This window comes from Melanotaenia boesemani, chromosome 13 (genome assembly GCF_017639745.1).
Source record: "Melanotaenia boesemani isolate fMelBoe1 chromosome 13, fMelBoe1.pri, whole genome shotgun sequence".
Lineage (NCBI taxonomy): Eukaryota > Metazoa > Chordata > Actinopteri > Atheriniformes > Melanotaeniidae > Melanotaenia > Melanotaenia boesemani.
This window is the reverse complement of record NC_055694.1, coordinates 26,156,716-26,179,425: the sequence shown is the minus strand read 5'-3', so window position 1 is coordinate 26,179,425 and position 22,710 is coordinate 26,156,716. Positions and strand designations below refer to the sequence as shown.

General features: G+C 37.7%; 1 long non-coding RNA gene across 1 annotated transcript; it reads right to left on the bottom strand.

The window, feature by feature from the left end:
* Positions 1–10,839: 10,839 nt before the first annotated feature.
* On the bottom strand, positions 10,840–21,276 carry LOC121651205. Its single transcript, XR_006012408.1, has 3 exons — positions 21,178–21,276; positions 13,761–13,763; positions 10,840–10,850 (listed from the first exon to the last, which is right to left on the bottom strand). It is a non-coding gene; the product is annotated as an uncharacterized LOC121651205 (long non-coding RNA).
* Positions 21,277–22,710: the final 1,434 nt, after the last annotated feature.

Here is a 22,710-nt window from a genome sequence, read left to right as displayed (position 1 = left end):
TTGTTTATTTCACCTTGTTTAAAATGATTAATCAGGGCTTTTAAATGAGCATTTTCCAATGGTTTAAATTAGTAACTTACAGGGATGTTTACAAATGTTTAAATCTGATGTTCTAAGTGAAGAGGATGTAGAGATCAGGAACCTTTCTGACATGAAATAGATCCCCGATCTGCAAATTAGGGATCTGGGCTTTTGCTAAGCTCCAGGTGGAACCTGCTCTGAATTGCTGAAGGGTGTAAATCATGCTTCTTTGTGGGTGTGGCCCCACAAGTAGAAAAAATCAGAGAAAAAAACTCAAAGTGGAGAAATTTTGGGGAAGAGAGAGATCAACTAAAAGGAGAGATGAGAGGCCGAAAAAGAGAACAAGGAATACAAAGCAGAGATGAATGGGTGGAGGAGAAAGACCGATCAAGGAATGGTCAGACACTGAGGTAAGATGAACTGAAGGAAGATGTAATCTTTTACATGTTTTGTCTTTTGTAATTAAGTTTAACCTCCATCGTTTTACATTTATTGATTTTTTGCCAAGTTACCTCCGCTCCACATTGACAACGGCACAAGTTTATTAAGAGTCAACTATAATGGATAATCAGATTAAACTCAAATTTTCTTTTAATTTTTCTGCTTCTTGAAGCTGAGACAGTTTATTTTTACATCATTTGGGCGACTGACTTGATTGATTTCTTTCTATCCAGTGTCTGATGACACCAACCCTGCATCTCTGAAGTCTCTGCATAAGCTGGCTATGAAACATGATGGGTACAGAAAAGATTGGGATAGTGAATTTATCTCCCTCTATTAACTTTTCTTTTCAGAAATTTAAACTAGGCCTATGTCTTAAACTCTATAGGATTCAGATATGCTTTCTTCATTCTCTTGAACATTAATTAATTAACACCCATTTTAATTAATTTGTGTTTCATTTTGCTTACCATTTTACTCATCTTTCCCATCATATTTATATATTTGCTGTTCATGAGTTGTTTTTCTCATATTCATATTTCATATTAGAGTTTGTATGCTAGTTAATAAATATTTATATTATTTTGAACAAGTCTGTGATTCTTCCTTGAAAGATGAATAAGGTCAATTCAAACGAAAACTCTATGAGAAACATCTTAATACTGATTGATTTATTTAATGATATAAGATATCTTTGTTTCCCATTATGGGTGGTGCCCGAAGCTTTATGAATAGTATTAGCTTCATTAATTTTATAAATATTAATGTGTTGACCCTAAACACTACATACTATCATGACTGTCGTTGGAGGACACATTTAACTCATACTTCAGTGAGTCTGCATCAGTTTGATGATATCCAGGCACTTATTGGAGGACATGAGTAATAAATAAACTTCAGAGTCCCCCATCAGTATCAGTATTTGATTACACAAACTACCAAATCAGTACCGTATATTAAATTGATTACTGATCTCAATAAAACTGTGGAAAAAGAACCTAGCTTATTTCTCTTCAGAGTTAATGGAACTACATAACTACCAATGATTTATTTACAGCAAAGTAAAGAAAGTGGGCATATTTTCCATCATGCTTTATTGGACGTAATACATGTTCCAAAATTGACTTAACTACTGAGATACATAAAATGAAATGAATGAGTAAATTCCTATCAGGGCAAAACAGACAGGGGACAAAAAGAGAAAATAATAGTAAAAATTACACTTAAAAAATTACTTCTGATGTAATCCTCTCCATTTATAGGGATATGGTTGTCACAAACAAAAATCCTCTTTAAAACAAATCCATAAAGTTCGTATGCAGTTATCCTACAAAGGAGCCTAATGTTCTCTGCAACCACATGAACAAACAAGTGAATCATTGTCAATAACTTATTTAAAAGGGATCTAAATTATAGTAAGTTTTGGTGGAGAGACAAAAAGTGAAATGTTCTCTATACACCAAAATCTTCAGCTATTCTTTCTGTCTATGCTCTCATTTTCTCTGCTGTACTAGTTCAGCACAATGTGCGTCTTTGTAACCATTAAGATACCAAATACAAGAAAGTGAAAGAGAGAAAAAAGAAAAAGTAGATCATCTTTTGCCTCTCCTGCAGCAGCTGCTGGAACAGAGAGAAGCATAGCCGGCGGTGGATACGGCTGCATTGTAATTACCTTTAATTACCTTGTCTAAAGACAGACACATATCACACATCCACACACAGGCAGATATTCGCTCTCCACAGCATGTAATCATGCAGCAAACATCATAATAGGTTTTTGGTATGAAAACGTTGTAATGATAGAGACTCCAAACAATTATTTCCCCACCACCCTCGATGTCTTCTTTTCTCAGATCTGCCCTCCCTCAAATCCTCTTAGGTCCATTTTAAGACTTGTTTTGAACAGTTTGATTTCATATTGAGGTGGATACAATGCAAAGTGATTGTCTCGCACCTGATGCAGAGAATGGCAAAGAATGTGTCTCAGAAGATGAGTAGAGAACAAAAACTTAAAATAAAACAACAGAAAAAACGCTTGTATGTGCAATTTATTTTTTGCTCAGGGCCCCTCCCCTTATTCCTATTACTAACAAACACACAAAGACATCACAATAAATAAAAGAAAAAGAAAAAAACAACAACAAAGACTCAAGTATATGGTTACAGAAATTATATGTGCACAGTTGATCACAAGCTTCCATTTTATGGTTTCCAAATCATGTTTGCAATTTTTTTCTCCCCATATGCATTAGAATCTCCTCCAGCCTTTTGAATTTACTGCTGCATTTATGACAAAAGCTCCAGTTAATTACACAGCAGTATTACATCCATTTGGCTCAAATCCAATTAAAGAATAAAAATTACATTTGTCTCCACCTGGACACCTTTAGATATAGTTTCAAATAAACTAAGAGTAAGGAGGACACACCTCGAAATTGACTGAATGTGATATGTTTATAAGACACACATACACCATGCAAGTAAAAATCAAACCAGTTTTGAAGTCATCTTAACCTTGGGCTGTTGCCCTGGCAACCTTTTTTTTCAGGAAGAAAAGTCTCGCCAAGGATGCTGAAACAGGCTGGAAAAATAAAATTAAGCTAAATCAATGGAATGTCTGTGGTGCTGCATAAAAACAGGAACATTACAGGCAGGCATTTCTGGTGATTCAGTTTGTAAAGTGTGAGCGCTGTTAAATGAGGAAAGAAATAGGAACTTGGCAGCTTTGCAGTCTAAAGAACGAGCCACACATATTTCAAGTTTTATCTTAAAAGAACACGAGCGTCGCAAGGAGGAGGGAGAATTTGATGTTGCCTGATGATAAACTCGAGAATGAAGTGACTCACTGATGTTTTCAGGAGTTCTCGATAAGCCGATACAGGATGACGTTTTTTTTTTTTCAGTGACAAAATGGCGCAATCAAAGTTTTATAGATTTGAATTGATATTTTGCCAGTTCCTCAATTTGTTTCTCTCATTTGTGGTGATAAAACACTGTAATGACTTCCTTATTTATTTATTTATTTTATTTTATTTTATTTTTTTACTGCATTTCACAAAAAAACATACCAAGCAGTGGTGTGACACCCAAACAAAAAAAACAAATAAATGTTTTATCATACAAAATATTAACTAATAGAAATAAACTGTGATCTTTACATCCTTAGACACACACATGCACACACACACATATATATATATATGTGTGTGTGTGTGTGTATGCACAAGTGTGAGTTGCACCAAGGCTTTTTAAACTTCTTTCACATATCCTGGTCCTAGTTTATGTGTCCATCCTACACTGTGTTTTCTTTTTATTGACAATAAAAATGTGTTTCATTTCATGTCTGTGTGCCTTACAACTGAGCACTCATTTTTGGGTGTTAATATCCTCATGTAAGGATTTCATTAAAAGAAAAAAAAAACATCATCTCACTTTGGGGTTTAGGTTGTGGTAAATATTTTAAGACATATGTGGAAAAATTACGTTACATATGTTTTGTTATTTGTGTGTAATCGCAAGTGCTCAATATTGGGCCTCATTCACAAAAATCTTCTCACTGATCTTCTTAAATTTTATTCTCAGGTTCTTAAAAATGTTTTTATTAAGAAAGCTTCTATTCATTATTTATTATTATTATTATTATTATTATTATTATTATTATTATTATTATTATTATTAAGAAAACCTCTTTGATTAGTTAAATCACTTCATTAAGAGAAAGTGCCAGCTGAGCAGATTTACACAGAGGTGAGACAGAGGTGTAATATAACCAGCAGAATGCCAAAAGAAATTAATGAAATGAATAAAAATAATTAAGATGCACACTGACACCTGTTTGTTATCATTTTTAGTGATACACTCGGTTATAAATATTCACATGGTGAGATTCAAATTACATAAAAGCAACTTTATTTACAAATTGGCAATTAAATACTCCCGAACTTGGTCACTGAGCCTGCAGTCTGGTCCCATGAGTGCATCAGGACATCCTCGTGGTTTACTGACTAAAGGGAAAAGTGGTACATTGTAGAATAAATTTTCATTTCTCTTTACATATTCTACCTACAGCAGTTTGAAAAGCAAATTGCCATCTGCTGTATACAAACACATTCAGCATCATTTTAAGATGTGATGTGCTGATAGAGTAAGTTCATGCAGCTTATGACATAAAACCTTCAGGCAAGTCAGTGGTGTTATTAACCAGGGAGGCAGGGCATAACCTTAACCTCCTGATAAAACTTGTCATTATAATGAAAAGCCACTGTTGTAGTAAACATAAATTATTAAAAACCGCATTCAGAAGCTGGTTCTGGGAGTAGCAGTAGTAGTAATGGTTCTTGGATATTCATGGAGTGACTTTCCTGCGGTTGAGGGAACGGATCCAGCGAGGATGCTTATCAATCAATCAATCAAACTTTATTTATAAAGCACTTTTCATGCTGGGGCAACACAAAGTGCTTTACATGAAAAATCAATTTATGCATATTAAGACAAAAAGAAACCACATAACAGGGGAAAAAAAAAAAAAGTTACAGTTGCACGCAGGAACATGCATATATACACACAAAGCAGATACCCCCCCACCCCCTTCCTTCAGTTTTGTCCTGATTGAGCTGTAAGAAGTTCTCTGCCATCCATGACTTTATATCTAAAAGAGAGTTTAAAAGGACATTGACTGGCTCCAGGTCATCAGGAGACATGGCAATGTAAAGCTGTGTGTCATCAGCATAGCTGTGAAAATCAATGCCGTGTCTCCTGATGACATCCCCAAGAGGTAACATGTACAAATTAAAAAGTATTGGGCCTAAAATTGATCCCTGGGGAACCCCACACTTGACTTCATGGATTTTTGAGGAGCATCTATCCATACTTACAAAGAATTTTCGATCTGTGAGATGGGAGTAAAACCATTTTAGAACAGTACCTGAGAGGCCCACTAGCGGGACGTGTGAGTCTGGCTAGTAAAATCTGGTGATCAACTGTATCAAAGGTGGCACTAAGATCCAGTAGAACCAGGACAGAAAGTTTGAGTCTAAGTTAGATCTAAGATCATTAACAAGTTTTAAAAGGGCTGTCTGGGTACTGTGGTTTGTCCTAAAACCAGACTGATATTTTTCTAAAATATTATGTTTATGCAAAAACTCATGTAATTGCATAAAGACAAGCTTTTAAATAATTTTACTTAAAAAAGGTAAGTTGGATACAGGTCGGTAGTAATCAAGATTGTCTATCTCTAAATTACTCTTCTTCAGAAGGGGCCTCACCATTGCCCTTTTAAAGGCGCCAGGGAATGAAACCCATCTGAAGAGAATAATTTACTATATTTAAAAGCTCACACTCAAAGAAACCTTAAAATGTGTTTAAAAGTGATGTGGGAATTGGGTCTAAAAGGCAAGTTGTTGTGTTAAGTTGGGAGAAAACTCAACCAAGCATCTTTGCTTGCAGTCTATTGCACTCATGGTGTTAGGAAGACCAGCAACAGAATTAAAATTCTGTCATGACTGCAACTCAAATTGATGAATAAAAAAAAATTGCTTACATTTGGTTAGGAGACAATCTTCATTATCTTGCTATTTATTTTAAAATAACAAAACACTTTGTAAATTATCAAGTTATTTGGAAAATCAAATAATAAACATTACTGTAGTTTTGTTGTTTTAATAAACTGAACAGCAAAAGCCAACAGACAAACTGATTTGTTTTTAGCAAAGGTTTCATGAATATCACAATCGTCGTATAGTGTGTGAATGAGGCCCAGTGCTTTCAAACTGCTCTTGACACAAGAACACTTGGGAAACATATTTTTGTGTATTAAAGACACTACGAAACTTTCAGATTATAAAGCTGTTCTGGACCCGTTTAATGGCACAGTGACATTGATCCTGTGCATTTCTGGAGCGTCCTGAGGCTGAGAAACCGCACTATACAACCTTTTCTTCTGGGGCATTGTGAGATGTTGCAGCTGAGTTTCACTAAATACACGGCATTCCACACTACCGAGTGAATATAAACACATGTTGGCCATTTGAAAGCCCACCATGGCTGATTCAGCAAAAAAATGCAAGAAGACATTATCGGAGGAAGAGGAAAAGAAAGTGAGAGAAGGACAGGTCAAGCAATAAGAGAAGAGTCAAGATAAGACAATCTTTTACTGGCTGTATAAAGCTCTGCTGAATTAATGGTTGATAGGGGTCATGTGACTGAGAAAATCTGAAAAACTGTAGTTTGTCTTTAGGGCAAGTTTCAGTACTTTATAGTTTGCCACTGTCAAAAGACAGAGTTTGAGTGCTGGTACACACATTCTTAAGGCAAGTCAAAAATTTGTGTGGCAGTGTGGACAAATTCATGCCAAATTGATTTTTATACATCCCAATGTGTGTGTGGAACATGGCCTATGCAACACTTTTATGCATAATCATTGTTAGTTCAAGAAGCCCCTGGCTATCAGGTTAACATGTAGTCAGTATTTCAGTGTAAGACTTTGGAATAGTAGAAAGGGTTTTAGACAGGATGAAAACAGCATCACCACACGTAAAAAAAAAAATCACAAGCAAACAAATGTGTATGCTGAATCTTCCCATGATTCCTGTAAGCTATTCAATAATAACTCACATGATTAATGGCTAATATGAGACATCTGTGATAAGAGCTGACAACTGATACATACTACCATGTCTCATACTACTGAGGCTTTAACTGTGGACCTACTTCTATTAAGTAAATGCTAATGTAAAAATTGTGATAGTTTCAGCATTTTTAACAGTATGAATTGAATCAGTCTTCATTTTCTGCTATTTATTTATTTTGTTTTTAAAATAAAACATAAAATCTTATACCATACTGTATGAATACAATGATACCAAAGGATCAAAACAGAAAATTAACACCTGTCCAATTTTGTTGGATACTTCAAATGAGGCACACTTTGGTTTGCCATTGTTAAGTTGCAGAAAAAATATGCAAACTGGGAAAGTCTGGATCTGATCTCAGTATTGACTCACTATTTTATTTAATTTTTTAAATAAAATTGTGGAAATCATTTTTATGTTGAGAGAAGAGCAACTTAACTACATGTAATGTTTGCAATTTGAGCATCTTGCATGAAGGAAGTGAAAAGTTTTATTCAATACTATCAATTCAATTAGATAGTGATTAAACACCTGGTTGAAAGAGTTTACTTGGACAAAGGTTTTATTGAAGCAATACACTGGAGGAAATAAAAAGAAGGAAGAGGGCAGTGATAAAGCAAAAAAGATCACAGAAAGGGTGACTGAATTCATTGCTGGATGATGAGTTTCATGTCAGTGTAAGCATTGAAAATCAGGGTTTTTATTCTCTCTTGGATCTTTTGGAGCACTACTTATCAGGCAAACACAAGGTATTGCTTGAAAAAAAAAACACACAAAATAACTATATAGTACTTCTGGTGTGCAGTTTGGTGTGTGGTGTAGAGGAACACAAGTATCAGATTGACTGAAACGTGGCATTTAACTGGGACTGTATCAAAGATGAAGACTTGTTCAGTAGACCCTTAACACTAGAACATTCACATTTCTATGGGTGCATTCACACCAGGATAGTCCACTAGACTCAGTACAGTTGGGGATTTGGTCCAGTTTGGGGATGCAATATTCTTCTGGACCAAGATTGTGTTCACGCTGAACTTCTCAAATGAATCTGACCATTTAAATAAATCTGTTCCACTCCCTGCCTGTGGTGGCACTACATCAAGAATTACTGAAAGAGAAGAACTCAATCATTAAAGCCAATCATGAAATAAATGCATTTATTTTTTAAGGGGGCTTAAGAATAGTTTAGGGTGCCTCTAGGACCCCTAAGATAGGCCTAACAATGCCCATGCTGCGGCCACAGTGATGCCAGAGAGAGAATGACAGTTGGCAGAGGATACTGGGTTGACAATCTGATCATGTGAGGAGATGTTAAAAACTGAGGATTCCTATCAGGACTCTTTGTCCGTACCACCGTGTCATGACATATGATGACGATGACACCAGCAGTTATGAAAGGATAAGAACAAATAAGCATGACAGCTTGAATTTAGAACACTGAAAAAAAGCTCAATAAACAGGCAATGGTCAAACACAGGAAGACAGATGTCAGGATACTTAAAGGTCCCATATTATGCAAAATTCACTTTCTAAAGTTTTTCCAACAGTCATAAGTGTCCTGATAGCCTGTGTATGAGGCCCAAAAATTCTGTCTCCTCTCTTGCTTGCTCCACTATTTAGCGAATGTGTGCTCGAACGGGTGAGTCTGAGATCTTTCCCTTTGTAACCTCATGAAGGGAAATAACCACTCCCCAATAGTTAATACTGCCATTTACCCGCCACCCTGGCTAACTGCACCTCCTCTCTAAAATCACAGAGCAGGTGCCAGTGAAAGCCAGATCCTCTACCAGAGAAGGGCGTAGACAGGCACTATTCATAAACATTTAAAGTTTCAGACACATGAAACAGCCGTTTTCCGTAGGGCTCACTAGAGTCACTCTTGGAATCGCTGAAATTAAAGGACCAAGGTTGAATTTAGGGTAACTCACACTTTGAAAACAATGTTGTTCAACCTCTGACGCCTATATGAAATTGTTGAAAAAATGTATAATATGGGACCTTTAGGAAAAGGGTAGGCAAGAATTAATCCTCAAGAATCGGAGCATGGGTCGATGTCCAGATACTCAGAAAGCAGAAGAGGTCTGTCGTGGGCACAGCGAGGAGAGAGCAATCCAGGGACGTGAACTTGGTCGGCAACTTGAAACAAACAAAAGCAAGGAAAGACCGCTGGACATCTACTGGCACGAGGCTGTCAATAGTCTGGCAAACAGGCAGACTGGAGAGAGCTTATGCACATGCGAGACAGGAAAACAATTGGGCAAAGCCCAGGTGGGCTGAATAAGGCTAATTAGTGAACAGTCTCGGTATGAATAACATGGTGAGGTAATATGAAGTGAAAACACATATTAAACACAGACATGGCATGGCAGAAATTGTGAACCATGTGATCCTTGGCTGTTCTAGTGTTAATACAAACCAGAGTTGTTAGAATAGTGAATCATTGTTTTAATTTCCCAGAGGTTCTTGTAATTTCTGTTTGAACAACTGATGCTGCTGACTAGGAATGGGCGAATCAGTACTCTGGAGTTGATACTTGGATATCAGCCAGTCAAAATTTCGGATTTGATAATCCACTCCGCTGATACAAAAAATACCATTTGTTTTCACTTCTGAGAGTTTTAGGCATTAAAATAGCATGCAAAGCCCAGCCACAGTATATTCCTTCTGCGTCACATGATCATGGTAGCCTAGATGTCATGATGATGCTGACACTGTAGGTGATGGGGTTTTGTTTTGATATTTTGCTGGTTTGATGCAAGTTATTGTGCATAATGTTTATTATATTTGTCATATTACTGTATTTTTTTTAATTTTCCATTTTATAAATGTGAATAATGTTAAATTACTTAGTAGTTTAATTATTTAAGAATTTCAAAAGTTTCTTATTTTTGTTTCATTTACTCATCAGTGTAATTTATTATTGTTTTTAAAAACATTTCTTTCAAGTACTTATGTCCCTGAGTTTTATTTATATTTCACATTACCCTTGCAATACAGATATTAATGCACACTGCACAATAGTGATTTTTTCTTTAAGAGGCAAAAAGTACGATATTGGTGTCGATCCCTCATACTGATCTACCTGTAGAGGAACCATTCAAGGTTATTACTAACTACAAATGAATGATTTTACCTGACTGAATATGACTTGTAAAGTCATGGGCACATATTGCATTCCACCCTAACTTAATGTTACAACTTATGGTACAACAACATATTTCAGGCAATTTGTACGTCTGGATGTGGAAATTGCTTCTGACTGGAATAAAGGTAAAACTTCATAAATTCATTCTGTTAAGTTTGTATTTTCCATCAATCCAATCCAGTTGATCAGTCTCTCCATCTGTTTTCTTTATAACTGTTGAGTGGCATCTATGTATTTTATTATAGTTTAACATATTAATAACAGGGATTTTTAGGAGAAAAAAATGGAGTGAAAGTAAGAAGAATGCTGTTGAAATTACCTCTCTGTGGTGTGTAATGATGGATGGCCTTGCCTGCAGCCCTACCATTTTTAAAGCTCTGCTTTGGAAAAGTGACTACTGTGTGAACACATGCATACATGACCATGTTACTCTGACTTGCATTTGCTTCCTGGAGATTTGGTCTAACCTTGGCCTTAACAACTCTTTGCCCAACCATGACCTTGACTTACACCAAACATTAAAACCCACTTTCAACTTAGGGTTTAATGATTTTAAAGCAAGGGTGTAAGTTAATATTAACATTTTTTTGGCACTTATTAAAGATGTTTATTTACTATGTCATATAATTTGTGATGTAGAGCAGAGAGAATGTCTAAAGCAGCATGACTCATGGTCAGGGCTGCATGGTGGTGTGGTGGTTAGCACTGCAGCCTCACAGCAAAAGGTTGCTGGTTCAAATCTCGGCTGGGGGAAGGTTTGAACCTGGGGGCGGTGGCCTTTCTGTGTGGAGTTTGCATGTTCTCCCCTTGTATGCGTGGGTTCTCTCCAGGTTCTCTGGCTTCCTCCCACTGTCCAAAGACATTCTTGTTAGGTTAATTAATGACTCTAAATTCTCCCTAGGAGAGAGTGTGAGTGTGAATTCTTGTTGGCTCTGATGGACTGTGACCTGTCCATACCCTGCCTCTTACCTGTTAATGCTGGGATATGGCTCCAGCTTACCCGCAACCCGTAATGGACCAAGCAGTACAGAGAATGAATTAATTAATCTGTATATTAGGATTTTCCAAAAAATCGCGTCAACAGCGTTAAATAATTGCGGTAATATTTTTAATGCAATTAACGCATGCGCCTGAAAAGCCCCATACATCTGTCATTTCCCCATTATGACGGTGGGAAATGGAGAGTAGGCAAAGATGAGGCGGCTGGCTTCATCGATGGATTTGAGAATAAACACATGGAGGTTGCCTCCTTAGAGAATGAGGCTGTTTTAACACACTCTTTTCCCAGTGAGAGGGTTCCACACCTGCACTTTTCCTGTATTTATTTATTTATGTTTTTAATTATCCTGTGTTTTGCACATACATGTCCGCTCTAGGGGCTCTCTGGCCGTCTGTGGAGTGCAGTTGTGGTAGAGTACAGTAAAAACGGGCAAATTTCAGGCATAGTCACGATTAATCATTATTAATTTGTAAGCTGTGATCTGATTAAAAATTGTAATCATTTGACAGCATATATAATATCCATACATATATAAAATCCAAAATGTAGGATTATCTTAATGATTCTTGTAATGTTATGATTTTAACTATGTGTTAATTTTGACTCATTGTAGTTGTTTAAAATTTGTATTAATTAAATGGAACATAGATTTTTTTACATTATTACTCTCATTTGAATTAATGTGTAAAAAAATATTATCCTCCATTTTTTATGGCTCTGTACCAAATAAAAATACTTTTAAAGTCTGTACAAGATTATGTGAAGGTCACTATAAACACCACATCATGACTTCGCTTACATTTTAATTGATAATGTTAACAGATTCACAGCTTTGAGTATTGAAGCCTGCCTCCTATGACCCTGGCTATCTCCTTACTTCAGCATGACCTCCTCTCTTTAAACTGCCAGGCAGCTGACAAAATAACACAGTGATGCATGCTCAAGAAACACATTTTTGCTTAGTGACCATTATTATCACCATTATAACTGACTGAATGAGAAAATAATTCCTTTGGGACTTAAACGTTTACGCTGATGCACTCTAAAATGACTCCTGATCTCCACCACTTTCTTTCCTTTGCTCCCGAAATCCTGCCTTAAGACATAACCACCATTACTAGTACTAGTAGACAGTAGTTAGAAAGGAAAGAAGGTCAGAGAGAGAAAGGAAAGACATGCAGCCAAAGGGCCCCAGTGCGGGCCTCAAACCTTGGCCGGAGAACATTAACCTGCAACCTGGTACACTGGTCATCTGAGAAAAAAGAAAAAAAAAAAAAAAGAAAAGAAGAAAAAAAAAAAAGAAATAAAGAGGTTCCTTCTGTCTCCTTTCCAACTGAGGAACTTCAGCTGTGCTGCAGCAGGAAAATCCTTAAATCTACTCAACAGATGGCAGCGATTGCCTTTTCACAGTTCCCACCTAAACTAAAAGCTAACAAATGTTTGCATGTGTGGGGGTCTGTTTATATGTGGGTGAGATATGAGGATGGAGGGCATGGAAAAGGTGGCTTTGCATCCATGAAGGACTGTGACAAGACGTTGTGGGATGCAAAGCGGGGCCCTCCCTCCAGTCTGTCCGTCTAGCGCCCCACATGCCTTGTCCGAGCATCCATCTGCCCATAGCACATACTGTAAGCCCATTCTCAACCAGAAACATGATGTTAACAATAGATTGCTCTGTTTTAAACCTGTTTCTTAATACAATTACAATACAGGAAGAAGTAATTTTAGCTATCACTTTTAACTGGTAAATGTTAGTGACAACAATACAGTCCTGGGGGTCCTCAGGTGTTTTGGGTCTTTAAACATTCAACACCCTCACCCAGGTGTCTAGCCATGGTTGATCAGATGATGTTCAGGTGGCATTTGCTACCCCCCTTTGGTCAGCCATTCAGGGTGGGTTCCATCCCATATACACACAAAAAATTGCAGTTCAGCCCTCATCCACTGGGGGCAGGCTCCAAAACAGAGCAAATCCCCATAGACTCCCATGTTAAAAAGGCCAACTTCACAGCAGAAATAAACATGTTTAAAGCTTGGTACAAAAATACATTTTAGGATTAATAGGTCAAGTTTACCTTCATGACAACTGTGAGGGGGGTGAATTTTTTTCTAACTCATCCATTTGGATGTTATTTCATCTTGAAATTCGGCATAATTAGGGGTGTGTACTTTTGATTGACATGTATCCAATATCCACGGCAAGAAGGAAGAGTGCAGCACAAATGCAGTTTTTAGCCGACTAACAGTGCGCCTTAGCTTTAGCCCACTTACCTTCATTAGCAGGTTAGCTCAGTTAGCTCGTAGCTACAGGCAGCTCGGAGTTTGATAGATGTCAATCATCCACCCCCATGCTCACAGCCCCCCTTTCAGCTCCATCACTTTGCCCATTTTTGTGTTTTCCAGGAGCGACGGCAGGTTTGACGCTGCCAAGATTGCGATGGTAGGAACCAGCCAACAAACTTCACTTTTGCTCTTCAGAAACCTACGGGTGACGTCATGGAGGCTCTGTCCATCTTTTATATACAGTCTATGATTGTCATTGAGTTGGTTGCTTATTTTTCTCATAAGATCTGGCAACACTGCTAGTAAACTGTGCTTTTACTGTAGCCAGTAACTTTACATAGAAAGTTTAAAAGGTATCCTCCCACTGAATAAAAACCTTTTCCTCCCTGATGTTCTTTGCCTTCTGCTGTTTTTGCCCTCAATCTTTATCTCTCTCACTCCACCAGAGGCACAAGCCTGTTCAGTTGGCAGCAAGCAGGGGTGAAGCCTGAGTGGGCAGAGGAGAAGGAAGGGGCAGAGGCCAGAACAACACTGAGCTCGTCCAAGAACAGCTGTTGCCAAGGTAAGTTCTCAGTGAAAGAGACAGGAATGATGGATGTAAATATAGAAAGTTTATGGTGGTTTGACACATATAGTTAACTGTGCTTCTCATGAAATGAACTCACTGGATCAAAGAATCACATTATCATCTATTTTGAAGTTTCAAGCCTGTCAGTAACTGGGACAGTCCACAAGACGCAGAAGCAATAAGTCCTTTAATACAGTTTTTTTTTTTTTTTTTTTTACTCTCACATACACATCCATCTGTGCAGCTCTCAGTGCCTGAAAACTGCAAAATTCTTAGTAATTTTTAAGCACAGATGGATAGCTGTGCTTTCCTCCAAGGGTAATGCAGAAAAGTCTTCTGCAGTTGAAAAAAGTTTGCTTACCAGAAAAGGAAGAGGCCCTTGTCTGGGGTCACTTGGCAACATGGAGAAGTGAGAAAACATAGGAGTAGGAGATCGATACACATATGGATGGGAATTGAGAACTGTTACCACTTGGGTACTGGCTCAGAATTTTCTAAAGCGTTTGAATGGTGAGCCTCTGAGCTTATCAATTATCAGTTCTATCAGTTCTGACAACTGCTGGCTAGTGCACTGACCACAAATCAACTGTATCATGTACTGTATGTGTTAATGGAAGAAGCGATCCAGAACATGGTTACACTTCATTAAGAGACATGAAACTGTAATGTCTGTGTTTGAAAAACCAATCATCATGACAGATCAAAGGGCAGATCTATATCCCTGCACGGAGGAGTCCGCAATCTAATCCCTACTCTGCTCCGGACTCATTAAGTGAGTAGAGGAGGATACTCACCAGAGGTCTACCACATGTGCAGCTGCAGTATTTGTTTTCTTTTAATCGTTTTGTTATTAAATCGAAGAAATCATTTCTTGCTTTTTGTATAATGCTGAAGAGTGTGTCACTGATGAACTGGTACTTTCCTAGTGGTAAAAATATTCCCACTATACCTTTGTGTAGGAGCCAAAATTGTGATAAGGATAGTTAAGATGTTTGTTGTAGGTTACAGTGTATTTTGGTTATTTTTCTTGTACTTTGGTATTCATTGTGTTACACTATTTTTTGATGTTCGCTTAGTTGTTAAATGTCCAATAGTACCTGAAGTAGGCATTACGTTAGCTCTCTGTGACTAATGGAAGAGCTATATTTTGATATTGGTGCGTGGATTGACAGGTGTGTGAGGTACAGAGAAAAAGGTTTGTTGACCATCACAAAGTTATGTTACTGACAAAAAAAAACATTGCTACAGTAGGTGTTACCTGAGAGCTGTTGTGAAACCCTGGAGAAGCTTGGATGTACCAACTGAAAGATATTTGGAACAACCTAAAATAAAACCACAAACATGACCTGAGTCTCCCGTGATTTGTGAGTAAGAAAAGGTAACATATTTATGAGTCAAGCCTATCCAACCTCACCTCCTGTCAAATAAAAGAGTGGCTTTAAAGTACTATCAGTTGTTGCCACTACACTTTGTCTGTATTAGGACCTCAGTAATTAGCATGTAGCTCATATATAGCCAAAGGTGTATATGTGCTTTGTGGAGAATTACTTGGACATGGCTAGGGGTGTTGAATTTAATCATTTCTACAATGTATCGCAATGCAGATGTGAACGATTCTGTATCAAAGCAAAAACAAAACGTAATAGATTATAAAAAAATGTATATATTCTGCCGCCACTTGCTTGTGTGTGGCGTGATCTAGCTTGCTGCAACAACTTGGCAGAAAGATCCAAAGCTGAATCTGTTTTGAAACTTTTAATTAGAAAAACTGTAAGACTAAGCAAATATACAGAAAATCCATCAGTATCTCACTGGAAATACTTTCATTGTCTCAGTGAAATCACATAATAGTACACATGAAAATGTATGAAAACGATCACTTGGGTAAGATTAACATCTATGAAAAATACCATTGGCAAACTAGCCGTTAGCATGCATGGACAGACTACAGGGATTGAAACAACTTTGTTCATCAACAAATGTTTACCTTAACAATATTCCCAATGTTCAGTTACAAATTGAATAGAATACTCACAGGTAAATTTTTTCTGATCATAAAGGAGAACATGAAAAACATCTTCTTTACTTCTTTACAGTGATGCATTGTGATGCATCATTAAATCGAATCGAAACGTGACATTAGTGAAGATGCACAGTCCTAACTCGGGCACACTGTTAATAAAGTTCACTCTGAGAGTAAAGTCTTGAAAAATATTGAACTTACTGGCTTCATTATTATTTACATGTTGTTATAAGAATCAGAATCCATATGTTGGAATTGTGCATTGCTAATTTATTCACATGATTAAATGCTCTGAGTTGACTAGTAGATGGCAATACTGCATGTGTTAAGTGTCACAAAAAATCCTCTGTATATTTTATTGTATTTTTTTTAATAAACAGCTACAGATTGTCTCTTTTTTCATTTATTATTATAATTCATTAATATTTTTTCCTTTCATACCACATCTTTATCCATATGTTTGAAACTATTGTTGGTCTTCATCTTTTTGTTCCTCCAAACGGGTGCCTCTCACTTTAGTGTATATGATGAGGTGAGTCTGTTCAGGTGGTCAGGATTACTACACAGATGTGGAAATGTACAGGTATATACATTTTAAATAACTCCTAGTTCTTGACAATTTACTCCAATCATAATGTGAAATACTGTCATTTGCATTTCCTGAAACCTTGGCTTAGATGTTATGTGATTTTGTAGATCCATTGTGATCTTGTAAGGCTGGATTGGCTGAAAGGGGGACGCGCCAGCCAAATGTGAAAAGGCTTTAATACAGCTTTCTCTGACTAAAGTAGCTACAAGACAATACAATGAACTGAGGTTTACTGGAGGCTTAAGTAGAGGGAAAACAGGTGTGACTTGTCAGGCTGATGAGGAGAAGAGACAGGTGAAGTACGATGAATGAATGAATGAAATGAAATGAATGAAAATGAAAATGAAAATGAATGAAAATGAAAAATACTTTATTAATCCCAAAGGGAAATTCAATATTGTAGTAGTAGTAATTTTTTAGTAAAACAATCACATTAATTAATTAAGGGCTTTGTTCTTCAGCCTGATAGCTGCTGGAAGGAAGGATCTTCTGTATCTCTCTGTCTTGCATCGGACTTGAACAAGCCTCCCACTGAACACACTCTGTTGTTTCGTCACGGCGTTGTGTAGAGGGTGTGAAGGATCTTCCATTATCTTCATCAGCTTGTACAGAATTCTTTTTTTGATGATCAATTCCAGCGGCTCCAGAGTTACTCCAAGCACAGAACCGGCTTTCTTGATCAGTTTGTTAATTCTTTTCAAGTCTCTGGTTCTGATGCCGCTGCCCCAGCAGATTGCTGCAAAGCTGATTGCACTTTCAACAACAGACCTGTAGAACATTTGCAACATTTTGGTGCAGACGTTAAAAGATCTCAGCTTCCTTAAGAAGTGGGAACAGAGAAATCCTGGGTAATGTAGTCGTAGGACCGGTGATCAGTAGGCTGGTGAAGAGGAGCGTACTGGTGCAGGTGGAGCAGGCATGACAGATCTGTAAGTTGTAATCACAAAGATAAAAAAATAAATATCAATATAAATACTGCAAATACACTGTGTTCTAAATTATTATATATATATATATATATTATATATATGTATTTTCACAATTCAGTTTCTAGAAAAACCTAAAGTTGGTCAAATAGGAATACTTGTGTTCCACCCACACAGGATATTTTTTTTTTTCTTCTTCTTCTTCCACAATTAAATTATTTACTTAAGGGACACGGTCTGCAGTCTGTTATATTTGAGTTTTGTCAGTGAAGAGAATCTGAAGGATATTTATACACTGTTCAATATTTAAATAGCAGAAGTCAATATAGCTGTTACTTCTCCAGTCGTCAACAAAGTTTCTTTCCAACAACTCTTTTATGAAGTGTGACAGCTTCGATTGCCTGGAGAATTTCTGTGTACTTACAGTATCAAGGTCATCTATCTGGTGCAAACAAGGCTCTGGAGGCATCCGCCCACCAACATCATGAGCTGATAAGAAGAGTACATCTCAGGCGATGCTGCAGCTGAGATGGGAGAACAAGCCAGAGCAGACTTTACTCCAGAGATCAGCAACTCTTGTCCTCAAGGATCTGTGCAGGTGTTGGATGTTTTCCTGCTGCAACACATCTGATTTAAATTGAGTCATTAACAGACTTCTGTAGAACTAGACAAGTAGGTGTGCTGCAGCAGGGAAACATCTAAAACATGCAGGACAATAGTTTCTGATCCCTATCACACGATTTTCTCATGCAACTCTGCACTGAGTTTAATGATGTGCATTAAGCTTATCCAAATGTCACACTCAACGTTCCACACTTCACACATAGCAGGCATGTTTGGGCCAAATCCGGGCTACATTAGACACTTATGGTTCACTTATAGCACTGGCATGTGTTGTATGGGCCAAATGTCAGTTCCCAGCCTGACTTGGATTATGGCAAGTCTCCTGTGGGCCACATGTGGTGGCCATGTGGCTGAGTTTTGGCAGCTACACTAACATTAAGTCAACTCTAAAAGGTCCAGGCCACATTTGGACCAGACACAACTGCACATTTGGGCCATATTTGGTCTAAACATTTTTTGCTATCTGGGTCAGAACTCAGTTTGGAAAATCCTGTCTCACAGATTCCAATAAGGTAAAACCTTGAAATGTTAGTATTGGTCAAGATCATTTTAAACATTTGCATTCACTGTGCTTGTATTAAAACAAGCTGAATTTATCGTAATGTCTTAAATTCAATAATAATTTGTTATGGCAACAAGTGGTGCACTTTATCTCCTAAAAACATAGAAGTGTTTTTTTTCTTCTTTTTTTAAATGATCTTGTTATTTTGTAAAAAAAAAAAAAAAAAAAAAAAAAGCAATAATCTGTCTACTAGAAAAGAGACACCTTTCTTTGCTGATTATAATTACAGAGTCATTTCTCTGTGGCGTCAGCTGCTGTTGTTTTTCATTTAATGCTGCCTAAAAAGAAAAACAAAGATACACAGGGTGACATTCTACTGTACCAACTAATGACCTTATCATCACAAGTGACATGCAGCAAAGGTCTCAGAGCAGAGACAATGCTGTTCAGTGGAATAAAAATCTAATATGCTGCACCACAGCCTCGGGAGGACACCAATATTACTGGCAGAAATGTTAATCAGATATGACAGAAATCTATACTTCACTAATTCAAACCCAATTGTTAAAATAAGTCTTCGGGAGTAGGCTTTATTCATTTTCATAAGCAGCGAACATATTGATCTCACATCCCATGTTGAGCAACAAATTAATGTGGTTTAGTATAGTGAGGCCTGTATTTATTAGAAAAGCCTACAAGACAATAAGTCAAGCAATAGTGTATCATTTATTTAAATACTAAATTTAAAAACTAAATTGGAATATATGTGTATACCCACACACATAAGAGAGAGAGAGAAACAGTTTGCTATGTGACGTATGCCCATAAAGCTCCCCTTGGCAAAGAAAATTTGTTCGGCACAACACAGCAGCCAGACCATTATTCTACTTTATGCTGGACAGGACAGGTTAAAAAAAAAAAAAAAAAAAGCAGATTAAGTGATGCAGCCATCATGCCTAGTGCCAAACAAAAAAAAATAAATAAAAAAAATCTGTGGGGGAAGCCTATGTTCTGGGGTTGCTGCAGTTGGTCAGGTCTACATTCAGCAAAATTATGAACCCAAAGAATGAGGTCAGCTGACTACATGAATATACTGAATGACCAGATTATTTCACCCATGATTTTTTTCTTCCTTGGTGGCATGGGCATATTCCAAAATGACAGTACCAGGAAAGAGTGGTTCATGGAGCAGAAGACATAATTTTCATACATGCATTGGCCACCACAGACCCCAGAACTGGACCCTATTAGGAATATTTGGGATGTGCTGGAGGGGACTTACCTCGGTGGTCGGATCTTCCCATCATCAATACAAGATCTTGGTGAAAACTTAATGCAACACTGGATGAAAATAAATTGTTTGACATTGAAAACAATGCCACGTGAATGCTGCCTTAATCATAGCTAAAGGCTGTCCAACAAAATATTAGTGTCTGACCTTTTTTTATTTGCTGGCAAAATGTATTTATATGGCTAGGCAGCGTACTGTATATGTCAATTGGCTCAACTTGACTGATTGACCAGCACACCTCTACAATACTTTGGCTATGACATATTTTTGACCATTTGACTAGGGCAGGTAGAAAAAGCAGATCCTATCAACTGGGTATCATTTACATGAAATCCTGATTATATAAAAACTTTCCACTGTGCTGCTGTTAATCATTAATTGCATGTTTAACATGAATATCCTGTACTGGAGGTATTTGTCATGGTTTGCTCTGGCTATGTGTTTTGGTGTTTTTCTCCTGAGATTCCAGGTGGGGATCAGCAGGTTGCCATGGAGGCTCAGGGTGGAGTCTGGAACGATGATTACACTCACCTGCAGCTCATTTACTCTACTACTTAAGGATCTGCAGGCACTTTAGTTTTTGCCAGATTGTCTCTCTTTAAAGCGTGGTAATTAGGCCTTCATCAGTGTTCATAAGCTCCTTCGTGTAGCCTCCAGGATCCCTTGGATTACCATCAAGCTAACTCTGGATCAGGACTTCCTCCCTTTGCCAGCCTTGCTTACAGGTCTTAGCTACCTGCCTGCTCGCCCTGCCTACTGCCAGAACCTTACCTACCACAGCCGGAGACCATTCCCCTCCACTATCGGACTTCATCCGGATTATAATAAGCCACAGACCTTGCTACTCAACCCTGCCTATCATCTCTTCCCAGATCCACATTAATCCTCTTCCCTTTCTTAGTGATAACTTCCTGGACCAAGACCAAGCTGACTCAAATCATCACCTAAATAAAATTGTTATCAGTTTTTAGAACAGTTTTTAAACTGTTCTCAGCTCAGTCCTCTGTGTCATCAGCATTTGGGTCCGCATTCCTGCTAAGGTTCCTACAACCGTGACAGTATTTGTATTTCAGTATTGATCCCCATCACTATTAAGAACCATTTTCCCACAGGTAAAACTTGTTTCATTTTAAACCAGGAGTGCCCAAATTCGGTCCTCGAGACCTACCATCCTGCAACTTTTAGATACAACCCTTCTCCAACACGCTTGAATCAAATGTCATCTGCATGTCATTCAGCTCTGCAGAGGCCTGGTAACGAGCCAGTCACTTGAGTCAGGTGTGTTGGAGAAGAGTTGCATCTAAAAGTTGCAGGATGGTAGATCTTGAGGACCGGATTTGGGCACCCCTGTTTTAAACCAAGTCCTTCAACCAATAACAAGCCGCTTGCCTGCATAGACAGATGGATCAGTCAAAGGGTGATTGTGAATCACGGAACCAAGTTGGAATTCTTATTCACTGTGAAGTCTAATGCCATCATTTGCTCAGTCTCTGTTAAGATGCATGCTGTGTGCCTTCATGAGAAGCCATTCACTCTGAGATGACTAAGGGAAACTAGTGTTTGCAAGTGGAGCATCAGAGACAGTTTTTTGACAGCATCTTTGTAAAGGCACAATTTGTTTGAATTTATTTATATATTTATTCTGTGCTCCCTCTGACTTCTAACATCATACTCAGAAGATAAAGCCTGTCTTGGGTAATTACAGTGATATTTTACTTTGGGTCAGCTTCTTCATTTTCAAAGCACTTATCTAGTACAACTTCATTTTCCATGAAGCTGCAACACAGTCTTAATTTTGTATTCAGCCACTTTCCACTGCACTCTATCAATAATTGAATAAGAAAACACATTATGTGAAAAGCAATCCACAAACCACAGAATAGCTGTCAACATATTTTTTTCTTTATAAATTGTATCTTTAAAGTTCAGGAAAGAGATCACATGACGCAAATAATTTCTGATACTAGGCACTCAGAATGAAAAGCTTACTCCAAACTGGGCCACCATATCAGGCAGCTTGGTGAACATCTTTCAATTTTAAACATCAACAGAACTCAATGTACAAGATACATTTGTACAACCCCAATTCACAAAGGTTGGGAAATGACAAAAACAGAATGCAGTGATTTATAAATTTCATAAAGAGAGGTGATAAGAACAAGGAGGTACCCACCCAACGAGGGAGATGTGGTTGCGAGCTCCGACTAACCAGCACAAGTTTGTCCGGTGCACATGACGCATCTGGAAGTGGTTGGGTTCTGACCGAAGCATTACTCCAAACACAAAGGCACATCATCAGCACCATTTCTGTCAGATCTGATGAAGTTAAATAAATTAGAGTTGTGATGTGCAACACAATGACATTTGTGTGGCATATTTAATACATAAAAATATCTTTAAAAATTCAATTTTTCATTGTTATCATCTCAAATGCTGCATTACATCCTCACAAATTTTTGCTCCCGTGTAAAGTCTCCCTGTCGGGGAGGGGGCCGTGGGTCATGGCCCTCGTACTGGGCAGGGGTAGGCCAGGGGGAAGACTGTTTTCATCCCACCTTGGCAACAGCCAAGGTGTATGTTAAAATCTCAGTTTATTACCATAATTAGTAAAACTACCGTCTTTGACAAGGGGACAAATTTATACACTACTAGTCTTCTGGTGAGACTG